The sequence below is a fragment of the Sus scrofa genome, chromosome 4, assembly GCF_054392235.1.
Source record: "Sus scrofa isolate SSC_HxYL_T2T_F1_AM1 chromosome 4, Sscrofa_HxYL_maternal_Yorkshire_Landrace_v2.0, whole genome shotgun sequence".
Classification (NCBI taxonomy): Eukaryota; Metazoa; Chordata; class Mammalia; order Artiodactyla; family Suidae; genus Sus; species Sus scrofa.
The window spans coordinates 84,305,226-84,328,617 of NC_139386.1; the positions used below are offsets into that span (position 1 = coordinate 84,305,226).

The following is a 23,392-nucleotide window of genomic DNA, read 5'->3' on the forward strand; positions in this document are numbered from 1 at the left end:
GGCTCAATTCTCCAAGAGGACACAATTCTTTTTTTTTTTTTAAAGACATAACAATTCTCAATGTATGTGTGCCTAACAACAGAGCAACGAACACTGAGACAAAAACAGAGTGACAAAGAGAAGCAGTGAATCCACTATCATGGCTGGACCACCACCCCTCTCTCAGAAATGGACAGAATCCAGCTGAAAGAAAATCAGCACAGTCATAGTTGAACTTAATGACACTATTAATCAATTGGACATAATTGACATCTATAGGCTACTTCATCGAACAACAGCAGAGGACACATTCTTTTCAAGTCCACATGGAACATTCAACAAGACAGACCATAGTCTACGCCATAGAGCACATGTTAACATGTTTAAAAGAACAGAAATTATACAGTATTTGTTGTCAGTGGAATTAAACTATAATGCAATAACAGATAACTGGAAAATCCCAAAATACATAGAAGCTAAAGAAAACTTATAGTTGATTTACAGTGTTTCAGGTGTACAGCAGAGCGATTCAGTTATACATACACATGTATATGTATATATATTCTTTTTCTGAGTCTTTTCCATTATAGATAATTATAAGATATTAAATATAGCTGTCTGTGCTATACAGTAAGACCGTGTTATTTATTTTATATATGGTAGTGTATAGCTATTAATCCCAAATTCCTAATTTATCCCTGCCCTCCAGCCTGTCTCTTCTGGTAACCATAAATTTGTTTTATATATCTGTGAGTCTATTTATTTTTTGTAAATAAGTTCGTTTGTATCATTTTTTCTAGATTCTATATATAAGTGGTAACATATATTTGTCTTTCACTTTCTGACTTACTTCACTTAGTATGATAGTCTCTAGTTCCATCCATGCTGCTGCAAATGGCATTATTTCATTCTTTTTTAATTGCTGAGTAGTATTACATCTATAGCACATCTTCTTTATCTACTCCTCTGTTGATGAACATTTAAGTTGCTTCCATGTCTTGGTTACTGTAAACAGCGATGCTATGAACACTGAAGAGCATGTATCTTTTCAAATTAGAGTTTTCGTCTTTTCTGGATATGCCCAAGAGTAGGATGGTTGGACCGTATGATAACTCCATTTTTTTTAGTTTTTTAAAGTACCTCCATAATGTTCTCCATAGTGGCTGCACCAATTTACATTCCCACAAACAATGTAGGAGGCTTTCCTCTTCATACCTTCTCCAGCATTTATTGTTTGTAGACTTTCGTTTGTTTGTTTGGCTGTGCCCACAGCATATGGAAGTTCCCAGGCCAGGGATGAAACCTAAGCCATAATAGTGGTCCAAGCCATAGCAGTGACAATGTCAGATCCTTAACTGTTAGGATTATTCTGACCAGTATGAGGCAATACCTCATTGTAGTTTTAATTTCCATTTCTCTAGTAATAGCAATGTTGAGCATCTTTTCATGTGACTGTTAGCCATCTTTATGTCTTCCTCAGAGAAATGTCTAACTATGTCTTCTGCTCATTTTTTTTTTTTTTTTGTCTTTTGTCTTTTGTTGTTGTTGTTGTTGTTGCTATTTCTTGGGCCGCTCCCGCAGCATATGGAGGTTCCCAGGCTAGGAGCTGAATTGGAGCTGTAGCCACCGGCCTACGCCAGAGCCACAGCAACGCGGGATCCGAGCCGCGTCTGCAACCTACATCACAGCTCACGGCAACGCCGGATCGTTAACCCACTGAGCAAGGGCAGGGACCGAACCGGCAACCTCATGGTTCCTAGTCGGATTCGTTAACCACTGCGCCACGACGGGAACTCCCCTGCTCATTTTTTGAGTGGGTTATTTTGTATATATATATATATATTTTTTTTGTGTGTGTGTCTTTTGTCTTTTTTTTGTTGTTGTTGTTGTTGTTGTTGTTGTTGTTGCTATTTCTTGGGCCGCTCCCGCGGCATATGGAGGTTCCCAGGCTAGGGGTTGAATCGGAGCTGTAGCCACCAGCCTACACCAGAGCCACAGCAACGCGGGATCCGAGCCGCGTCTGCAACCTACACCACAGCTCACGGCAACGCCGGATCGTTAACCCACTGAGCAAGGGCAGAGACCGAACCCGCAACCTCATGGTTCCTAGTCGGATTCGTTAACCACTGCGCCACGACGGGAACTCCCCTGCTCATTTTTTGAGTGGGTTATTTTGTATATATATTGAGCTGTATAAACTCTTTGTATATTTTGGAAATTAATCCCTTGTTGATTGTATTGTTTGCAAATATTTTCTCCCATTCCATGGGTCAAAACAACACCTGAGACATAGAAGAAATCTCAAGAGAAATTTTGAAAATGTTTTAATAAATGAAAATGGAACCATAACTTAAGAAAGTGTGTAAGATGCAGCAAAAATAGTTCTTAGAAGGAAATTTATACTATTGAATGTATAATTAGAAAAGAAGAATCACCTAAAATTAATCATCTAAGTTTCCAACTCAGGAAACTAGAAAAAGAGCAAACTAAATCTAGTAATGGATTGGTTCCAGCACTCCACTGGGTACCAAAATCTGCAGATGTTCAAGCCCTTATATAAAATGACATAGTAGAGCTTGTCCTCTGTATCCGTGGGTTCCTCATCCCACGGATACAGAGGGTAGACTGCATAAGACATTCTGGAAAAGGCAAAACTATGGAGACAATTTAAAAACTGGTGGATTTCCTGGGTGTGGCAGAGGAGATAAATAGGGTTAGACGATATTTAGAGCAGCGAAAATATTCTGTATATCATAATAATGAATATATGTCATTACAATTTGGTTTAAACCCATAGAATGTACATCAACAAAAATGAACCCTAATGTAAACTACTGACTTTGGGTGTTTATGACATGTCAGTGTAGGTGCATCCTCAACAAAAGAATGTACCATTCTGGAGAATGATTGTGATATGGAGGAAGTTATATGCATGCGGGAAAAGAGATATATGGGAGATCTCTGTACTTTCCTCTCAATTTTGCTGTAAACCTTAAACTGCTCTAAAAAAAAAAAAAGTCTTAAAGTGATTCCGATTTTGAAAAAATTCAGTTTAGTTTTCTTTCAAGACTGAATTAAACCAATTCAGCTGTTTTGGTTGAATTGGAATCCAAAAAAAGATGTCACTGATAGATATACCTTTCCTGCAAAAGATAAAGGAATGGAAGATATTTTATAAATTAAAAAAAAAACCTGGACAAATCAGCTAGAAATGATACATGGGAGGGACTCTGATTGAAACACAAACCACAAACACAAAAGCCTATAACTATGCAATGACCTCTTGCTTTCTGAGGTCTTTGTCCCATACTCTCAACTTTTACAGCTTCCTTGTGACGTTAAGGTCCACCATGACCTCTGAGGATGTAACACACCCTGAAGATGCTACAGGTGCCCAGAGGACCAGGGTGTGGCTTTTTCTATTCCAACCTTGCGGTCTCCTGGCCCCTGCAGGCATAATACTCATCTCCTTCGAGTTTCCTATCTCCACGTAGCATCAAGTATCATCCACAGCAAGTCTGAGTACAAAGGTGACTTTTGTTAATGTTGTTATTTCAGGATGGGGCTCTAGTTTCTTTTCCGTTAACGCTATTTTTTTGGTGTGGCAGGGTGACGTGCCATAGTAGGCTCAAGATAAAGGTCTGCTAATGAACACTGCCCTGCAACACAGGCCTACTGTTTCTCCTTGACCTTTCTAAAGGAAAATAATGGGTCTTCTGATAGCTAGAGCAATGTTTTTCTCACTACACAACTATGTTTGAGGGTAAAAAAATCCCAGACTAGTACTTTCAATGTAGAAATGAATGTGAATAATAATAAATGATTCAAAGACAACTCAAAATCTGGATCATAGTTAACTCTCCTTTGAGCTTGTAAAGGTCAAAAATGCTCTTGCTTCAGACTCCCTTAGATACCAGTGAGTGCTCTGGCTTTGTCCCCAGAACATTATCAAACAGGAGTTAAAACACAAGTTAATTTTTTAAAAAGTAACTTCAGAGTAGAAACCTGATAAACACTACCTCATCTAGGAATCAAGTCAACAACAGCAGAGATAAGCCATGTGGACAGGATGCACCCTTGATAGGATGTGGTGAAATGGCTTTTCACCAGTGATTTTCCTCTCTAAACCCATACAAGCCTAAATTCAGAAAAACACAAATTACAGGATATTCTACAAAATATCCAGCCAGTAATCCTCACAGCTGGCAAGGTGATCAAAAATAAAGAGTATCTATGAAATTAACAGTCTGAGTAGCTCAATGTAATATGGTCTGTGGATGGGATCTTGGAACAGAAAAAGGACATTAGGGAAAATCTGAGGAAATCTGAATAAAGCATAAGTTTCAATTAATAATAAGAGTACCAATACTGGTTCAATAATTGCAAGACTGTATCAAAACAATATAGGATGTTAAAAATAGGAGAAACCACACCTGAAACTTACATAATGTTGTAAATCAACTATACATCAATTAAAAGAAAATAGGCAAAACTATGTATGGGGTATGTGGGAATTCTCAGTATTATCTTTGTAAATCTAAAACTTCTAAAATAAAAAATTATTAAAATCAGTTTTTAAAAAAGCAAAGCTAAGTGTATGTTTGTAAATCCGCATTACAGAGACTATTATTGCAAAGAAGGATCATACAGAACAAAACTAGTTCCATAAAATGATGACTCAAAGCAATTATTTTATTATTTTATATTTTTATTTTTCAATTTTTCATTATAGTTGATTTTCAATAAAGTAATTATTTTACTATTTTGGTTACAATACATTCCTTACCAACAATCACCATGTTAGTAACTTCTCTGATTCCTAACTTTATGATGTATAATCCAAAAAGAGTTGGATAAGGCTGTGCAGAAAAAGCATTTGACAAAATCCAACACTCTTTCCTGATAAAAACACTCAACAAACTAGGAAGAGAAGGGATTTTCCTCAACTTTACAAAGGACATACATGAAAAACCAGCACCCAAAGTTCCCATTGTGGTTCAGTGGGTTAAGAACCTGATATAGTGTATGTGAGGATGCGGGTTTAATCCCTGGCCTTATGCAGTGGGTTAAGGATCCAGTGTTGCTGCAAGCTGCAGTGTAGGTTGCAGATGAGGCTTGGACCTGGCAATGCCATGGCTATAGTATAGGTAGGAAGCTGAAGCTCCAACTTGACTCCTAGTCTGGGAACTTCCATATGCTGCAGATGCGGCCCTAAAAAGAAAAAAGAAAAGGAAAAACCTATTTTATATTCCTGGCTCCTTTGTTGAAGATTAATTGACTGTAGGTATCTGGGTTTATTTCTGGGTTCTCTATTCTGTTTTAGTACCAGTACCACACTGTCTTGATTATTATAGCTTTGTAGTATTGCCTAAAGTTTGGGAGAGTTTTATACCTCCTGCTTGGTTTTTGTTCCTCAGGATTGCTTTGGCAATTCTGGGTCTTTTATGGTTCAATATAAATTTCTGGATTGCTTGTTGCAGTTCTGTAAAGAAGGTCATTGGTAATTTGATAGGGATTGCACTGAATCTGTAGATTGCTTTGGGTAGTGCGGCCATTTTTTATGATATTAATTCTTCCAACCCAGGAACATGGAATATCTTTCCATTTCTTTGAATCCTCTTAAATTTTCTTGATTAATGTTTTATAGGTCTCAGCATATAAGTCTTTCACATCTCCTTGGTCAGGTTTATTCCTAGGTATTTAATTTTGGGGGGTGAGATTTTAAAAGGTATTTTTGTAGTCCTTTTCCAATATTTCATTGTTAGTATACAGAAAGGCAACCAATTTCTGAATGTTATCTTTTATCCTGCTACTTTGCTGGATTCGTTGATCAGTTTGAGTAGTTTTTGTGTGGAGTCCTTATGGTTTTCTATATATCATCCGCATACAGTTACAATTTTACCTCTTCTCTTCCAATTTGGATACCTTTTATTTCTTTTGTATGTCTGACTGCTGTGGCTAGGACTTCCAATACTATGTTGAATAAAAGTGGTAAGAGTGGGCATCCTTGTCTTGTTCCAGATTTTAGTGGGAAGGATTTCAGCTTTTCTCCACTGAGTATTATATTTGCTGTGGGTTTGTCATAAACTGCTTTTATCACGTTAAGGTATGTTCCCACTATGCCCACTTTAGAAAGAGTTTTTATCATGAATGGATGTTGGACTTTGTCAAATGCTTTTTCTGCATCTATTGAGATGATCACGTGCTTTTTGACTCTTCTTAATGTGGTGTATGACATTGATTGATTTGCATATGTTGAACTATCCTCATACACCGGGATGAAACCCACTTGGCTGTGGTATATGAACTTTTTTATATGTTAATGGATTAGGTTGGCTAAAATTTTGTTGAGAATTTTTGCATCTATATTTATCAAAGATATTGGCCTATATTTTTCTTTTTTGGTAGTATCTTTGTCTGGTTTTATTATTAGGGTGATGTAAAATGGGAAAAAGATAGTCTCTTCAGCCAGTGTTGCTGGGAAAACTGGACAGCTGCATGCAAATCAATGAAATTTGAACACACCCTTATAACATGCACAAAAATAAACTCAAAATGGCTTAAAGACTTAAATGTAAGACAAGACATGGTAAAAGTCCTAGAAAAGAACACAGGCAAAACATTCTCTGACATCAGCTGTACAAATGTTTTCTTAGATCAGTCTCCCAAGGCAACAGAAGTAAAAACAAAAATAAACCAATGGGACCTAATCGAACTGACAAGCCTTTGCAGAGCAAAGGAAATAATAATAATTAAAAAACCTTTAAAGACAACCTGTGGAATGGGAGAAAATAGTTTCAAATGATGCAACTGACAAGGGCTTAATCTCTAAAATATACAAACAACTTATACAACTCTACAGCAAAAAAGCCAACAACCCAATTGAAAAATGGGCAAAAGACCTGAATAGACATTTCTCCAAAGATATACAGATAGCCAACAGGCACATGAAAAAATGCTCAACATCACTAATTATTAGAGAAATGCAAATCAAAACTACTATGAGGTACCACCTCACACTGGTCAGAATGGCCTTCATTAACAAGACCACAAACAACAAATGCTGGAGAGGGTGTGGAGAAAAGGGAACCTTCCTACGCTGTTGGTGGGAATGTAAACTGGCAAAATAGCAATGGATAACAGTACGGAGGTACCTCAGAAAAGTAAATATAGAGCTATCATATGACCCAGAAATCCCACTCTTGGGCATATATCTGGACAAAACTTTCCTTAAAAAAGACACATGCACCCGCATGTTCACTGCAGCACTATTCACAATAGCCAAGACATGGAAACAACCCAAATGTCCACTGATAGATGATTGGATTAGGAAGGTGTGGTATATATACACAACGGAATACTACTCAGCCATAAAAAAGAATAATGCCATTTGCAGCAACATGGATGCAACTAGAGACTCTCATACTTAGTGAAGTAAGTCAGAAAGAGAAAGCCAAATACCATATATCACTTATATCTGATATATGGCATAAGTGAACCTTTCCATAGGAAAGAAATGCATGGACTTGGAGAACAGACTTGTGGTTGCCAAGGGGGAGGGAGTGGGATGGACTGGGAGTCTGGGTTTAAAAGATGCAAACAATTGCATTTAGAGTGAATAAGCAATGAGATCCTGCTGTATAGCACAGGGAAATATACCTAGTCACATATGATGGAACATGATATGAGAAAAAGAATATATATATATGTATGTGTGACTGGGTCACTTTGCTGAACAGTAGAAATTGTCAGAACACTGTAAACCAACTATAATGGAAAAATAAAAATCATCAAAAAAAAAAAAAAGAAAAATCCACACCCAATATCAGACTCAGAGCTGAAAGATGAACGTTCCCCCTACAATCAGGAACAAAAAGATGCCTTTTCTTGCTACTTCCATTTAAGCTTGTCCTTGAAATTCTATCCAGAGCAATTAGGTAAGAAAAGACACAAATGACAAATATATTGGAAAGGAAGACGTAAATATATCTCTCCACACTAGCCAGAATACAAGAAAAAGAAAAAGAAAGAAAGGAAATAACAAGCTTTGATGAGGATGTGGAGAAACTAGAGCCCATATATGCACATATGTATCTGGAGAGACAATAAAATGGTGCATCTGCTGTAGAAAATATGCTGGTGGTTCCTCAAAAAGTGGTTAAACATAGAATTACCATATAACCCAGCAATACTACTCAGAGGGATATATACCCAAGAGAAATGAAAAAAAAAAATGTGTCCACAGAAAGTCTTCTAGGAAGATATTCACAACAGCATCATTCATAACAGCCAAAAGTGGAAAGAAAAATCCCAAACATCTATTAGAAGATGAATGGCTAAACAAAATTTGGTATACCTATACAATGGCATACTGTTCAGCCATAAAAAAGAGAAGACAATGACAAAGGCTCCAACACAGACAAACTTTGGAAACATGATGCTAAGTGAAAGACACCAGACCTCAAACGCCCCCACACTGTACAACTCCTCTTATATGATGTGTTCAGAAGAGGCGCAGACGTAAAGACAGAAAGCAGATGCTGGGTCACCAGGGCCTGGCAGGGGCGGGGAAGTTGATGAGGAGGGCGCAGGGTTTCCTTCTGTGATAGGAAAAATGTGTTGGAGATAAATAGAAGTGGTTAAACAATAAACAGACCTGGTGGTTGCACAACACTGTAAATGTACTAAATACCTTTGAATTGTATACTTTAAAATGGTTAATTTTATGTGATGTGAACTTCACCTCTATCAAAAAATTTTGTAAAAGTAAAGGTGATGTGTGCACACACAAGACCCACATGTTCTGACAGGCATTCAGGGAACTAGTCCTAGCACACACAATTCCTCCCAAGGCAGTGACTGTAAATGGCCTCTTCTCATGTAAGCTTCCAGGCAGTCTGTTTGCAAGGGGGCATGTATGGATGGCCCTGAACAACTGTGCATTCTTTGTGCGGTTTTTACTAAATGTCACTCTCCAAGTAGAAGTGACAGGAGAGCTGCAGCTACCAGGGGGCCAGAAAGAAAGGCAAAGAGCCCCTGGGATGAGGCTCCACTGCTGTACCTTACCCCTTAGACCAGAGCCTCCTACTTTCCACCCATGCCTCTACACAGACACCAGATACCCTTCTTTGAGAAGCACCTGGGAGAAATTCAAAATTTAAACATAAAGGTACACTGGCAGATAGCCCACCATGGTGAATGACACTTGCTCCCCAAAACATAGTAACAACTCTATCATAGCAGGAAATCTCATTCTAGTCTTTTCTGAAGAGATGATACATTAATGAACAGAATAAAAATTGGAATTTCTTGCTTTCAAAAGATTTAAAGATTTCCTGGTATCTTTGCTGACACTGCAGTTTTCTACTTTTCTACAGCTCACAGAAAGACAGGCTTTCAAAGAACGTCCATTGTTTTCTTGTACAGCCAATGTTCTATGGTTGCTTATCTGTGTGCACAGCTGCTTAAGGCACCTCTAGGTTTTCCAAAAGGCAGTTTAAGTGGCAATATTTCAGAAGGTTTGATGTTTATTTCACTCTTCTCTTCCCACTGCCCTACATACACACAGAGGCTGGTCCTCTCTGCTGGCTCCCTCCTGCAGGAACTTCTGACACCTGCATTCAGATTCCACACCAGAGAGAGGGAGGACAGGCTGGGACATGGCTGAGGACCCCGCAGAGCAGCTGTGCCGCAGTCAGAATTACTCTAGACCTGGGCGACTGCCCCCTCTCAGCTTCCCCTGAGCAACACAGACCTTATTCTCTCTTCAATTCAAAGCATGGGTTTCTGCCTCCTCAGCTAATTAAATTTTGTTTAACGTTAAATGTTGTTTTCATCCTTTCATCACCTACCCGTGCCATATTTCTCTCAGTCCTGCATTAATTGCAATAAATGCTATAACCCCTCAGTCATTCTCAGCTGGATTCTTTTTTTTTTTTCTCTTTATAAATATCCTCACTCTAGAGCAGCTCTTACTGCTCCCCAAGAGCCCCTCCTCTTTGCCCTTTTCTTGTTCCTTTACATCCACTGAGCACCTTGCAGGGGCCCTGAGTGCAAGTGTCTCATCTTCTATATTCCCTAAAGCAGAATGTTCTTGGCAATTCCTACTCCTAGGATCAGACTCCCTGTCAGTCTCCTTAGAGGAATAACAGCACATGAGGCGTGTCCACACAGCTGGTTAGTCCAGAGTAAAGAGAGGGACACAATCATGCATTAGGCTACTCCCTTGCCACTCCTCTTCCCACCCACACGTACTGTTATGTGTCTACTACCTTCAGGGTCCTGTACCATCTGAGGGTCCTTGACCTCAGATGGTTAAATGGGAGAAGCAAAATTTAAAAACAATATGTATTGGCTGATTCGCTGACAAGTATTAGTGAATGCCTAATACCTGGCCATTATCCTCACTATATGACAAGCACCTGTCTAGACGCCCTTGTAGCTGTGCAAATAAATGCAAAGGTTCAGAACACATATCACTTCCAGGCCAACCAGCCTGAAGAAACAAGGGTCTCTGTTAACATATCACACTGTCTCTGTCTTCCAAAGAATGGCTTTGGAGGGTATGTTTGCTGCATTTTTCTGTGGCACATGGGGCTGATTAGGATCAAGCTAATTAGAACTGCACGGCCAGGAAATGAGCACAACAAGGGTAAGCCTACCAAGACTGCCAGCTGGCTGTCCCAAGTGCTCTGGGTCCAGCAGCAGCTGGAAGGAAGGCAGGGCAGAATAGGTCATGTGACGGAGGCAAACAGAGGGAAAGGGGGCAGCAAGATGTGGCAACTCAACATGAGCAGGAAATTGGATCTTACACTTGATCTAACCCGTCTGCGGGTATTTGGCTGTTCAGACACGTGGTGTTTTGTGCCAGAACTTGGCTGTCCCCTGCCCCTCGCCCCAAACACTGTCACTGTCTCCCACGGCTCTGCTCTGTGCTGTCGTCTCAGAACGCACATTCAGAGCTGCAATCTGGCTCACAGGGAAGTTCTAGTGTGACCAAAGTACTGCTCCAGATTACAGCTGCAGGCATGGGGCGGGGCGGGGGGGGGGGGGGATGCAGACCATCAGAGGTCTCCGGCCTCTTTTAGGAACAAAAATTTCCAGGGGAAGGAGATCAGGGACAGGCAGAAAATTCCCTGCCTGTTATATAGGGCCACCTTGAAATCATTCTTGATCTTGATGGAAAACAGGTGCTGGAAAATCACCACGGCCAGATTAAAATGAAAATTTAGAACTATGGATACACATACCATGGTCGTCTGGCTATGAATCTGGAAAATTACTCTTGTTATCTTCATAATGTTACAAAAATTTTATTTTCATAACTGTCTGTATTCACATTAGTAGGCTATTGTTATTCCTTTTGATTTTTTCAAGTGAATCACATAAAAAAGAACATAGATACTATTTCACATTATCAATAAACTCATTGAGGATACATATTCAAGGTATATGTTCGCTATAAATATGAACTCCAGCAATGAAAAGTGTTGGTATTATACAGTATTTAAAGAACATGAACATACCGCTTTCATATTATCTACAGCTCTGATTCTACTCTGAAACATTTAAAATTTCAATCAGCTAGCTGTAACCTGACACTAGACCAATAAAATGATAAAAGCTTAAAAAGAGATAAAGAGTAGGAAAATGGATCCATTTTCTGCCATCCAGAAAGGAAGAACTGATACTCACACAAAGACAAACTGTTATAAATGCCAAAAAGAGATACACCTAACTGAAATATATTTAGGGACATATAGAGCAGGCACAATATTTGCAGATAAATACTCCTACATATAATCCTTACCTGAAAGGAGTTTATAACCTTAAAGACTGACATCTCTATAACTAACTACAATGCAAATGACCGTAATAGCTATAGAACAAATCGTGCTGAATATCTACTTGGAATCAGGCATTTCATAAATGTTATCTCATTTAATCTTCAAAATAAACACTCAAGGCTGACAGTGATGGTACTAACTGCACGGTGCTATTCTACCTACATACCTACCCATCTTTTTTTTTTTTCTGTTTTGGCCACCCCACAGTACGCGGAGTTCCCAGGCCAGGATGAGATCCAGCTGCAGTTGTGACCCACACCGCAGCTGTGGCAACACTGGACTCACTGTGCCGGGCTGGGGATCAAACCTGCATCTTGGCACAGCAAAGATGCTACCAATCCCACTGCGCCATAGTGGGAACTACCCATCTACTCATCTTTAACCAATAAACAGTGCGAGAGGATAGCAGTGTTCAGATTCAAACTCAAGTTTGTCTGCTTCCAAAATTTGTTTTTCTCATTATACCACACGGAAGAAGACACTATTTCCCTGGGGGAAATCAGGAGAGAGTTCACAGGGCAAATGGCATAAGACTGGGTAGTGAAGTTTGCATAGGACTTCAAGAGACTGAGTAAAATGAGTAGGAAGATGAGCTACTGTGAATGTACCACAGCATCAAATAATAATTTCTATTTTTCTGCCTTAAGATAATGAAAAGAACTTCCAGAACAATTAAGAAAGAAAAAGAAATAAGATAAAACAGATTGGAAATGAAGAAGTAAAACTACCTTTATTCAATGGAGTTCCCATTGTGGTGCAGTGGTTAGCGAATCTGGCTAGGAACCACGAGGTAGGTTGTGGGTTCAATCCCTGGCCTTGCTCAGTGAGTTAAGGATCCGGCATTGCTGTGAGCTGTGGTGTAGGTTGCAGACTCGGCTCAGATCCCGTGTTGCTGTGGCTCTGGTGTAGGCCGGTAACCTCCATATGCCTCGGGAGTGGCCCTAGAAAAGGTAAAAAGACAAAAAGACAAAAAAAAAAAACAAACTACTTTTATGTATGAAAAATCCTATGAAATCCACTAAAAAGCTATGAGCTAATAAGCAAATTCAACAAGACTTCAGAATATAAATCAATATATAAAAATCACTTGCATATCTACACATTAGCAATAAACAATCCGAAGTGAAATTAAGGAAATAATTCCATTTACGAAGGTATAAAAAAGAAAATATTTAGGTATAAATTTAACAAATATATCAGGCTTGCAGGCTGAAAATTATAAAGTACTGCTGGAAAAAAATTAAAAATCGTTTATTTATTTTTTTTGCTTTTTTAGGGCTGCATCTGAGGCATAGGGAAGTTCCAGGCTAAGGGTTGAATTGGAGCTGCAGCTGCTGGCCTACCTCACAGCCACAGCAATGCTAGATACGAGCTGGATCTGTGACCTACACCACAGCTCACGGCAATGTGGATCCTTAACCCACTGATTGAATGCAGGGATTGAACCCCCATCCTAATGGATACTAGTCAGTTTTGTTATGGCTGACCCACAAAGGGAACGCCTAAAAATTTAATTAAATGAAAAGACACCCCATAGTTATGGATCCAAAAACTAAATATTGATAAAATGGCAATTCTCTTCAAATTGACAGATTCAACACCATCTCTATCAAAAAATATCTATCAATAACCCAGATGGTTCACTGCAAAAGTTATCAAGTTGATTCTAAAATTCATACGTAAATATAAGAGACTCAGAATTTCCAATATAATCTTGAAAAATAAAGTTAGAGCACTCACAGTCCCTGATATCCAAAACATACTATAAACTTACAGTAATTAAGATAATTGTGGTGCTGGCATGCAGATAGAGCAGCAAAGGAGAACTGAGAGTCTAGAAATACACACAGGAGTTCCCATTGTGGGTCAGTGGTAACAAACACAACTAGTAACCATGAGGATACAGGTTCAATCCCTGGCCTTGCTCAGTGGGTTGAAGATCCGGTGTTGCCATGAGCTGTGGTGTAGGTTGAAGACGTGGCTTAGATCTGGCATTGCTGTGGCTGTGGTATGGGCCAGGAGCTGTAGGTCCGATTCAGCTCCTAGCCTGGGAACTTCCATATGCTGCATGTGTGGCCCTAAAAAGCAAAACAAAAATAAAAATAAACACATATTTATGGTCAACTGGTTTTTGACAAGGGTGTCATGAAAATTCCATAGAGGAAGAATACTTATTTTAGTAAACAGAGCTAAGAAAACTGGATATACACATGTAAAATAATGAAGCTGAACTCCTGCCTCACAGCATACACAAAAATCACTCAAATGGGTCACAGACTTAAAACATAAGCGTAAAAACTCCTAAAAGAAAATACATGGAATAAATCATCATAATTTTGGATTAGACAACATTTTCTCAGATAAGACACCAAAATACCAGAAGCATGTGCAACCAAACACCATCAAAACTAAAAACTTTTGTGTTCCAAAGAATATTATCAAAAATGTGAAAAAACCCCTATAGAATTTGAGAAGATATCTGAAAGTCATATATGTGGCAAGAGACTTATATATTCAGAATAAAGATATAAAGATATAAAAGTAAAATATAAAATAAAAATATATAATTCAACAACAAAAAGACAAATAATTCAATTAAGAAAACATGCAAAGCACTTAAAAAGGCATCTCTCAAAAGAGGTATACTAAGGAGTTCCCGTCGTGGCACAGTGGTTAACGAATCTGACTAGGAACCACGACACTGCGGGTTCAATCCCTGGCCTTGCTCAGTGGGTTAAGGATCCGGCATTGCTGTGAGCTGTGGTGTAGGTCACGGATGCAGCTTGGATCCCTCATTGCTGTGGCTCTGGCATAGGCTGGTGGCTACAGCTCCAATTAGACCCCTATCCTGGGAATCTCCACATGCCAAGGGAGCGGCCCTAGAAGAGGCAAAAAGACAAAAAAAAAAAAAAAAAAAGAAAAAAGAAAAAAAAAAAGTATACTAATGGCCAAGATGTATATGAAAAGATGCTCAATGTCATTAATCCTGAGGGAATGTAAATTAAAGCCATAATGAGATACCACTTCACATCTACTAGGATGGCTAGAGTAAAAGAGTCAATCATAAGTGTTGCTGAGGATGTGGAAAAACTGGAGCCCTCATACATTGCTGGTGGGAATGTAAAACAGTACACGTTCTTTGGAAAACAGTTTAGTTCCTCAAAGAATTTTTAAAAAGGGTTATCATATGACCTAGCAATTCTACTCCTAGATATATACTTAAGAAAACCATGAAAAATTACATCCACAGAAAAAAAACTTGTATGCAGATGTTCATAGCACTATTCCTATTAGTCTAAAGTAGAAGCCACCTAGATGTTCATCAATTGATGGATAAACAGATAAACTAAATATGGTCCATCCATACAATAGAATCACTCAGTCATAAAAAGACAAGTGCTGACATATGTCACGACATGGGCGAACCTTGAAAATACAGGAAGTGAAAGAAGCCAGTCATTAAAGACCACATATTGTATGGTGCCATTTATAGGAAATGTCCAAAACAGGCAAATCCACAGAAACAAAAAGTAGATTAGTGGTTACTGTGGCTAGGAGAAAGAGGAGTTAGTAGTCAATTGGTATGGGGTTTCTTTTTGAGGTCACAAAAATGTTCTAATATTATCATATGGTTATGACTGCACAGTTTTGTAAATATAAAAACTGTTGACCTGTACATTTTGGAAAGGAAAATGTTTACATGTGAATTACATATTGATAAAGCTCTTTAAAAAAGAGGTAGAAATAAGATAGATTCCTTCAGCTTCTTTTCAGTTGAGTTCTTATTTCTACATTTCTTTGTATACGTATTAAAGAACAGCAAGGATTAGATCTATAATTCAATGGGCTTGATACTATTTTACCCTTCAGTATTTCAGACTGTGAATAGGAAGAATGGCAAGGAATTCAAAATATCTGGGTGTCAATTAGTAGGATTACTAGTAATGAGACAGTACTGAGAAAAATACAGGGCTAAATGACCTTGGGATATCATAAGGACCACCAAGAGCTGTTTTAAAGAAGAAATAAGCAAAAGTTAAGAGCTGGGAAGCTGAAACTAAAGGGTTTATTTAAGACTCAGGGGAGTTCTCATTGTGGCTCAGCAGGTTAAGACCCTGACTAGTATCCATAAGGATGTAGGTTTGATCCCTGGCCTTGCTCAATGGAATGGGTTAAGGATCTTGCATTGCCAGAGGCAGCTCAGATCTAGCACTGCTGTGTCTGTGGTGTAGGCCAGCAGCTTCAATGCCAATTTGACCCCTGGCCTGGGAACTTCCATATGCTGCAGGTGCAGCCCTTAAAATAAATAAATAAATAACTAAACAAATAAATAAGAGAGAGAGAGACAAAAAGAGAGAGACTTATGAACCACAGAGCTAATGATTAAGAGATAATGTAAATTTACCAAGAGCACACAGGGAAGAAAAACCTAAGGAATGGGTTATGACATCATTTACGAGGATATGTTAAAAAATGATGCTCTGCTCTTATATCTTTGCATCACAATAAAATACTGAAATCACTGGAGAAGAGTGATTGCAACTTTTCTACAACATGGAGAGGAGATGTTTCAGAAAAAAAAGCACAAGTTATGATAATAACCTTATGAAAATGTGCTGCTGAGTAGGTCAATGCAATCACCACACAGGTAGGGTGCAGCAGACACAAAAGAAGAGCAGGTGGGATGGCCTGTGTGCCTCTGTGAGGAAGCCCTGTTGTCCTCCCTTGGGCCTCTCTCACCACTGACACGTATGGACTGGTGTTCTTTCTGTAGGGAGAATGCCATGTCATTCCACGTCCATACATACAAAAACGGAACATGAATCCAGCAAATCATTTCACCAAGTAACAGAAAGAAAGTGAAAACTCATAAGATCTGCAGATGTGGCTGGTGTGCACACAGCTGACAACCTTCTTTTCAAAAGAACTCTAGCAGCTGGAGACAAGATTTGTTCTCTAATGTCCAAGCACACACACACAGGCCTCTGATTTTCTCACTCAATACCTGTCACCTCCTCATTCTGCATTTCCACTACCAAGAGTCTGGGATGTCTTCAACTGCTCTAGATAAAGCAAAACTAGACCGTTGTAGTTACCAGTACCATCCAATACTGGGTGCAGCACTAAGGCCGTTGTTTGAAATGTATTTATTACAGAGGAAACTTCTATAATTCCATCATTTAGAGGCAGCGTTCACTGTTGACAGATGAATATACATAAATGTTCATTTTCTAAAGTAAACAGGCACCAACTCCTTGCTGATGAAGAGGCAAGGACAAGGGTGGTCAAAAGCATGGAAGTAAGGAGTTCCCACTGTGGCTCATCAGTAACAATCCCTGGCCTCGATCAGTGGGTTAAGGATCTGGCATTGCTGTGAGCTGTGGTATAGGTCACAGATGCAGGTTGGATCCTGTGTTGCTCTGGCTGTGGTGTAGGCCAGAAGCTGCAGCTCCGATTCGACCCCTAGCCTGGGAACTTCCACATGCCGCATGGCAGCCTTTAAAAGAAAAAAGCATGGAAGCAAAACCACTTCAGTCAAGCTTCCCCTACAGCCAGAAAACAGATGCCAAACCAACACAAATGTTGATTCATAACTTGATGTCTTTTCTTTGCGTTTAGGTTTCTATTACTTTACAAAGTTGTTTGTTAGTATTTTACAATTTTTGCAAATTCATGCTTGCTTGCTTTTTTTTTTTTTTATATATATATATATATGGCTACACCTACAGCATATGGAAGTTCCCAGGCTAGGGGTGGAATTGGAGTTGTAGCTTCCAGCCTGCACCACAGCCATAGCAACACCAGATCCAAGCCACGTCTGTGACCTACACTACAGCTCATGGTAGTAACAGATCCTTAACCCACTGAGCAAGGCCAGGGATCAAACTTGTGTCCTCATGGATACTAGTCAGGTTCCTTACTGCTGAGTCATGTTGGGAACTCCCCATGCCTGCTTCTAAAGAACAAGTGAGCCACCTTCTACTGAGTGCTATTAGTATATGGAAGCGTCATGGTAAATGCTTTACATACATGATCTCATTTAATCTTCACCCATGAACCTGTATTATGGGAATTATTATAATTCCAATTTCACAAATAGGAAATATAATTTGCTCCAAGTCTCCCCGCTAAGTTGCAGAGCTGGAGTCAGCATGTGAACCAAGACTAGTCTGATTCCAGAGTTTTGGTTATTTCCATTGATGGCCTGCCTCTACCTCAATGAACTTTCAAAAGACAAATGGTATTTGTCTTTGTCTGACTGACTTCACTTAGTATGACCATCTCTAGGTTTGTCCAGGTTGCTGCAAATGGCAACATTTTATGGCTGAGTAATATTCTACTGCACATACATATTACATCTTCTTTACCCATTCATCTGTTGACACACACTTAGGTTGCTTCCAAGTCTTAGGTATTATAAATACTACTGCTATGAACACTGGCTATAAATCTAAAAAATTATACAAATGAACTTATTTACAAAACAGAAACAGAATCACAGGCATAGAAAACAAACTTATGGTTACAAAGGGGAAAGGGGGGGAGGGATAAATAGAGTTTGGGATTAACAGATACATACCATTTTATATAAAAGATAAAAAAACGAGGACCTACTGTACAGCACAGGGAACTATATACAATGTCTTATAATAAGCCATAATGGAAAAAACATGAAAGTGAATATATATGTATATATAACCAAATCACTTTGCTGTACATCTGAAACTAACACAATATTGTAAATCAACTATACATCAGTTAAAAAAGAAGGGAAAGGAAAAAGAAAGAAAACTGGTACCTCTATTAAGAGCGAGAACTAGAATGCCTGGACTGTGGTTATGCTGTGCTGTGAGTGCTGGGCATCCCCAATACCCTCTGTACAGACAAAACCTTGCTCTCGAAACCTGCCTACACGCCCTGCTCCCAGTCATGCTTCTACACACCCCCTACCCCCAGCAACTCCGGTGCACAAAGCTACCGAGGAACTTGTTTCAGCCTTCAGCTTATGAGGCATCCCTGTGGCACTGTGTTAGCCACCCTCTTTCACACATGGAGGTCCCGCCACTGTGAGTGCCTGCCACAATGACCTGGCTTTCCTTGTGCGTCATGCCCTTCCTCTCCAGTTCCCTCTGTAGTCCCTCTTCCTCCCATTCTCCAGTGCTAGATGACCTGACATGGTGATGTGACATTTCCCTAATGTGACCTCACCCATTGCCCTGGCTGTGACATGGCAGCTCTGAAGGGGGCACAGGGTGGGGCAGCAGGTACTGCCTGTACCGAGGAAGCTGTTATCTGCCTCTCACAGTACACGCCCTCCAGTGCCTTTGGAACTTAGCACCATGGACAAATGCAACCTATTCAAACTAGCCCTCAAGACGAATCCACATACAAATATACATACTGCCAGCTATAGGCTGAAAACCCCCAAATATTTATCTCCAACTTAAAATCCTTCTCTGAATGTGAGATTTGTACATAAAGACATTTCTCATGTGACATCTTTTCTTAGATCTCAGGAATCTCAAACTAAATATGCCCCAAACTGAATTATCAGTTTCCCCTCCAAACCAGTTTTTCTCATCAGTAAACAGCAATCATTCAACCAAGCAATCAAACTGAAAATCACTTTTTGTTTTTTGGATTTTTTTGTTTTTTTGTTTTTGCTTTTTAGGTCCGCACCTGTGGCCTATGGAGGTTCCCAGGCCAGGGGTTGAATCGGCGCTGCAGCTGCTGGCCTACACCACAGCCACAGCAATGCAGGATCTGAGCCGCGTCTGTGACCTACACCATAGATCATGGCAACACCAGATCTTTAACCCACTGAGCAAGGCCAGGGATTGAAACTGCATCCTTATGGCTCCTAGTCTGATTAATTTCCGCTGAGTCATGATGGGAACTCTGAGAATCACTTTTTGTTTTTGTGCTTCAATAATGTTTTATTTATTTTTAAATTTTGTAATTATAGTTGATCTCTTAATGCTTCCTTCTATCTTACCCCTCACCCAGCCCTTTACCAAGTCACTACACACCATCAGAAACACTGTCTCCATTTCCCTTGGTGTCACATGGGGCTCAGGAGCCTCTGGACAACAGCAAGACCCTCTTCCTGGGTCTCTGCTTCCCCTGGGGTCCTGCCCCATGAGCATAGCTAAAGTTGTCTGCTGGACTGGTAAACCTTATTTGGGGTTAGGTGGTGGCCACGGCAAACACTGCAGTTCCTGTATGTGGCCTGTGAGGTTGTGGCCACCCTAAATCTGGGTTCTCTGCTGGCTTCTTCATCCCGGCCACTCTGCCATCTCCCACCTGTCTAGGAACTATCAAAGGTACTTCCTCTTGTGGATGCAATTCTCTTTCATCTGATTTTCACCTAACATCCATTTATCTTTCAAGTGTCACTTAAGTAGTACTTTCTTAAAATACTCATGCTTGAATCCCCAAACTAAATTCTGTCCCTTCTCCAGTGGTCTCATAGTGCCCTACTTTTTATTATCAGAGCACTGATCACAGCTTAAACTCATAAATTGTTTTGTCTGGGAATCCCTCAGCAGACTATGCTCCATGAGCACAGGATGATGCCTGGTTTAGTCAACTATGCAGACCCAGAACCTGACCCAGGACAACAGCGGATTTTTTTTTTAATTGAAAAAAGGAAGAAATATGATATAAGAGACTTCCTAAAGAAAGAGTCAAAAGATGAAAAGAGAATAAAACATCATGACATAGAGAAACGAAAATGTGCTTTTTTCCCTGAGTTCAGCTCAATGAATTTCCATAAAATTAAAATGCAAGATAATTAGAAAACCGTTAAATAGGAAGGTTCTGTCCCTGCAGGCTTTTGACCACTGGGTAAGTTCTATGAATTCAATGCCCTCACAAAAGACTAACTCCCCCATAAGAAATATCTCTTCAATGATAGGCTAGAAAGAATGTGTGTCCCTGAGGGATAAAATTAAATTATTTGTCCCTAAGTTACATACCTCAAGGAGAAAGGACATAAAGGTTTCAGGAAGGGAGGAAGAGAGGCAATGTTCACGGGCGATCACCAGGGACTGGGAACAAAGTCGTTTTGTCTAGACTCTACTCTGTTGGCAGGGAGAGAGTCACTAGGGAATCCAATTACCTGTCTTTGCCTTAGTTTCCTTCACTATAAACTGTCTCCAAGACTAGTGCTCCATTTTGGCTAAAAAAGCCTATGGCCTTATTAGTCATGCACTTATCTAATATTCATCCAACATGCAGTGGATTTAGATAAAGGTGTATTTTGGCTTTGAACAGACTAACTTGCTTAATGTTTAGGGAGTGTCCTTCTGGACTGATTTTTTGTTACCTTTGATTTTAGTGATTTATAAAACTTGGGTTCATGTTGGTTACTGTGACCTACAACACCTTGAGAAACTGAGCAGAAGTGGTTTCTTTCATAACCCAAGTTAAAGGAAATCATCCAGAAAAACAATGGACAGGAGACTCTTACATACTACATTTCTGAAATCTAAAGTATATTTCTGATGATGTTTCACAGCTCAGAGGACATGAGTCTTTTGACAGAATCTATCCTAGCCTCTTCAGGACTGGCAGGTTTCAAATTTCCTTTCATTTCAAAGCTGACAAAAATTGGGTTTTCTACCATAGAAGAGAAGCTTTTACTGATCTCATAAAAGTGACACTGCTGGAATGCTGGGAACGGACTGAGACGATATGGTCAAGGAGTCAAGTTAGACATAATTTTTCATCACAGTGTTTCACTGGGAATCACCCCACCTGGTTTGGGCAGGAAGACAAGGGAGTCTCATAAGACAAGGTTGTTTATCTTTGCATAGGCCTTAATTTATTCTGACGTGGCAATTTCCAGCTCTTTATAGAAAATACACAGTGTTCAGTTCAAGGATGGTTAGACAGGTTCTTGGGTTAAGACAGGTAAGTAAAGCAGGGACAGCAAGAGATCCCTGGCCAGTCTTCCTCCTGCACCCACCACACTCATGTTCTGGACAAGGATGACTCCACATGATGTATGGCTGCCCAGTACTGATGGGCAGGAAGTTACAGGCAGAAATCTCAAGTAGAAAAGAGTGTTCCAAGTAACAGGCCTGAATCTTCTGATGGTGTTTCCTCTGTTGTGTTGCACATGGAGGTGTAAAGGTCCACGCCAGGACACATTCTGCTGAGTGACTCTCCAAGGAGGTGTTTTATACACACCAGCAAAGAATTAATAGAGAGCTAAGTATAATGCTACTTCTATGTCAATTAGATTTGTAAACTGGAGAAGCTGATCATTATTATAGCAAATGAACTGAGGAAAAACTAATAATCAGTTATATAATAAGATCTCTTTGTATCCCAAAGACATCTCAGAAGCCTTGTCCCAAACCCAAGGCCAAATACTGTAGTCTCTGTCCCCAAGGCTCCTTTTTCTGCACAGTCTACTGAGTTCCCCCAGGCTAGCTTTCCAGGGTGAAAAATGATCCCTGGGTCAGCTGTAATCTAAACACAGACTGGTTCTTACTCAATTTTTTCCCCTGTCTTTTGGCTCCAATATTCTCTATAATTCTGTCATTGGGGGATTCTATATCTCATGATATTTTTCTTATGTCCACCTGTATAACTGTCAGCAAGTAAGAACCTCTCTGAGGCCCAGTTTCCTCATCTGTGAAATGGGATTAGTGTCCTCCAGCCTCTGTCTACAATCTCATGTGTGCTACAAGAAGCCCCTCTCCCTGCCCCCACAATGCATATTTATTACATCTGAATAACTGAATGCTGTTTTCTTGTTTTTGAGGTTGATGCCTGGCTTGCCTTCAATCTGCCTGAGCACAGCCTCATTCGGTATGTCGCAGGGTGCGTTACAAGGCACAAACCCAAAGCAATCATATGCCGACCACTGGCAACAGCTCACCTTTCAATTTCTTCTCTTTGTTCAACGAGTAAAATAAGTGTGACTATAGGAGCTGGAGGGACAGACTGTGAATCATCATCAGCTTCCTCCCACCCTCTCACCACTTGGCTCAGCACCTGCTGCCCCTACCTCCTTGGAGTTGTGCTCTCTATGCCTCACTCACTCTTATTCCCCTCTCCAGAGCCCACAAGGTTAAAGTTATTTAACCTATACCTGTCTCAGGTAATTCTACTCAGATTTATGCAAATTTAAGTCTAGCACAAAACTGGTTGACAGCCACAATTCATGTTAAAAACCTAGACAATGGTTTGACACACATATATCAAACAAAATAAAAACAACTTTTTTTTCTATAATTCCAAAAGAAATGTTCTCTAACTCTACACATGAAGGGGACTTTTCCGAAATTCACAATACTTTAAAGTAAATTGCCACCTACTAGAAGAGAACTCCTAACTAACAGAGCAATGTTTCTGTTGCTCCTTCCAAATAACATCAGAAGGCACCTTAAGAATAGGATGACTGTGGACTATTATTTCTTCAATATGTGTCTTCTTAATAGTAGATAGAAAAAGAGATCATTTGATGAATGGGTATCTATGCTTTTAATTTCTATTCTGTTATAAATCTGTCTTTCTATTTTGAGGGCAATTTAACATGGAAAGAAAGATAACCT

General features: G+C 39.7%; 1 protein-coding gene and 1 long non-coding RNA gene across 33 annotated transcripts in view; one reads left to right on the forward strand and one right to left on the reverse strand.

Annotated features, from left to right (window-relative positions):
- Positions 1–23,392, reverse strand: part of SPIDR (scaffold protein involved in DNA repair) — a 315,912-nt gene that overhangs the window by 88,617 nt on the left and 203,903 nt on the right. The window lies entirely within an intron of this gene.
- LOC146403904 (uncharacterized) lies at positions 42–5,177 on the forward strand. Its single transcript, XR_014843879.1, has 2 exons — positions 42–2,564; positions 2,604–5,177. It is a non-coding gene; the product is annotated as an uncharacterized LOC146403904 (long non-coding RNA).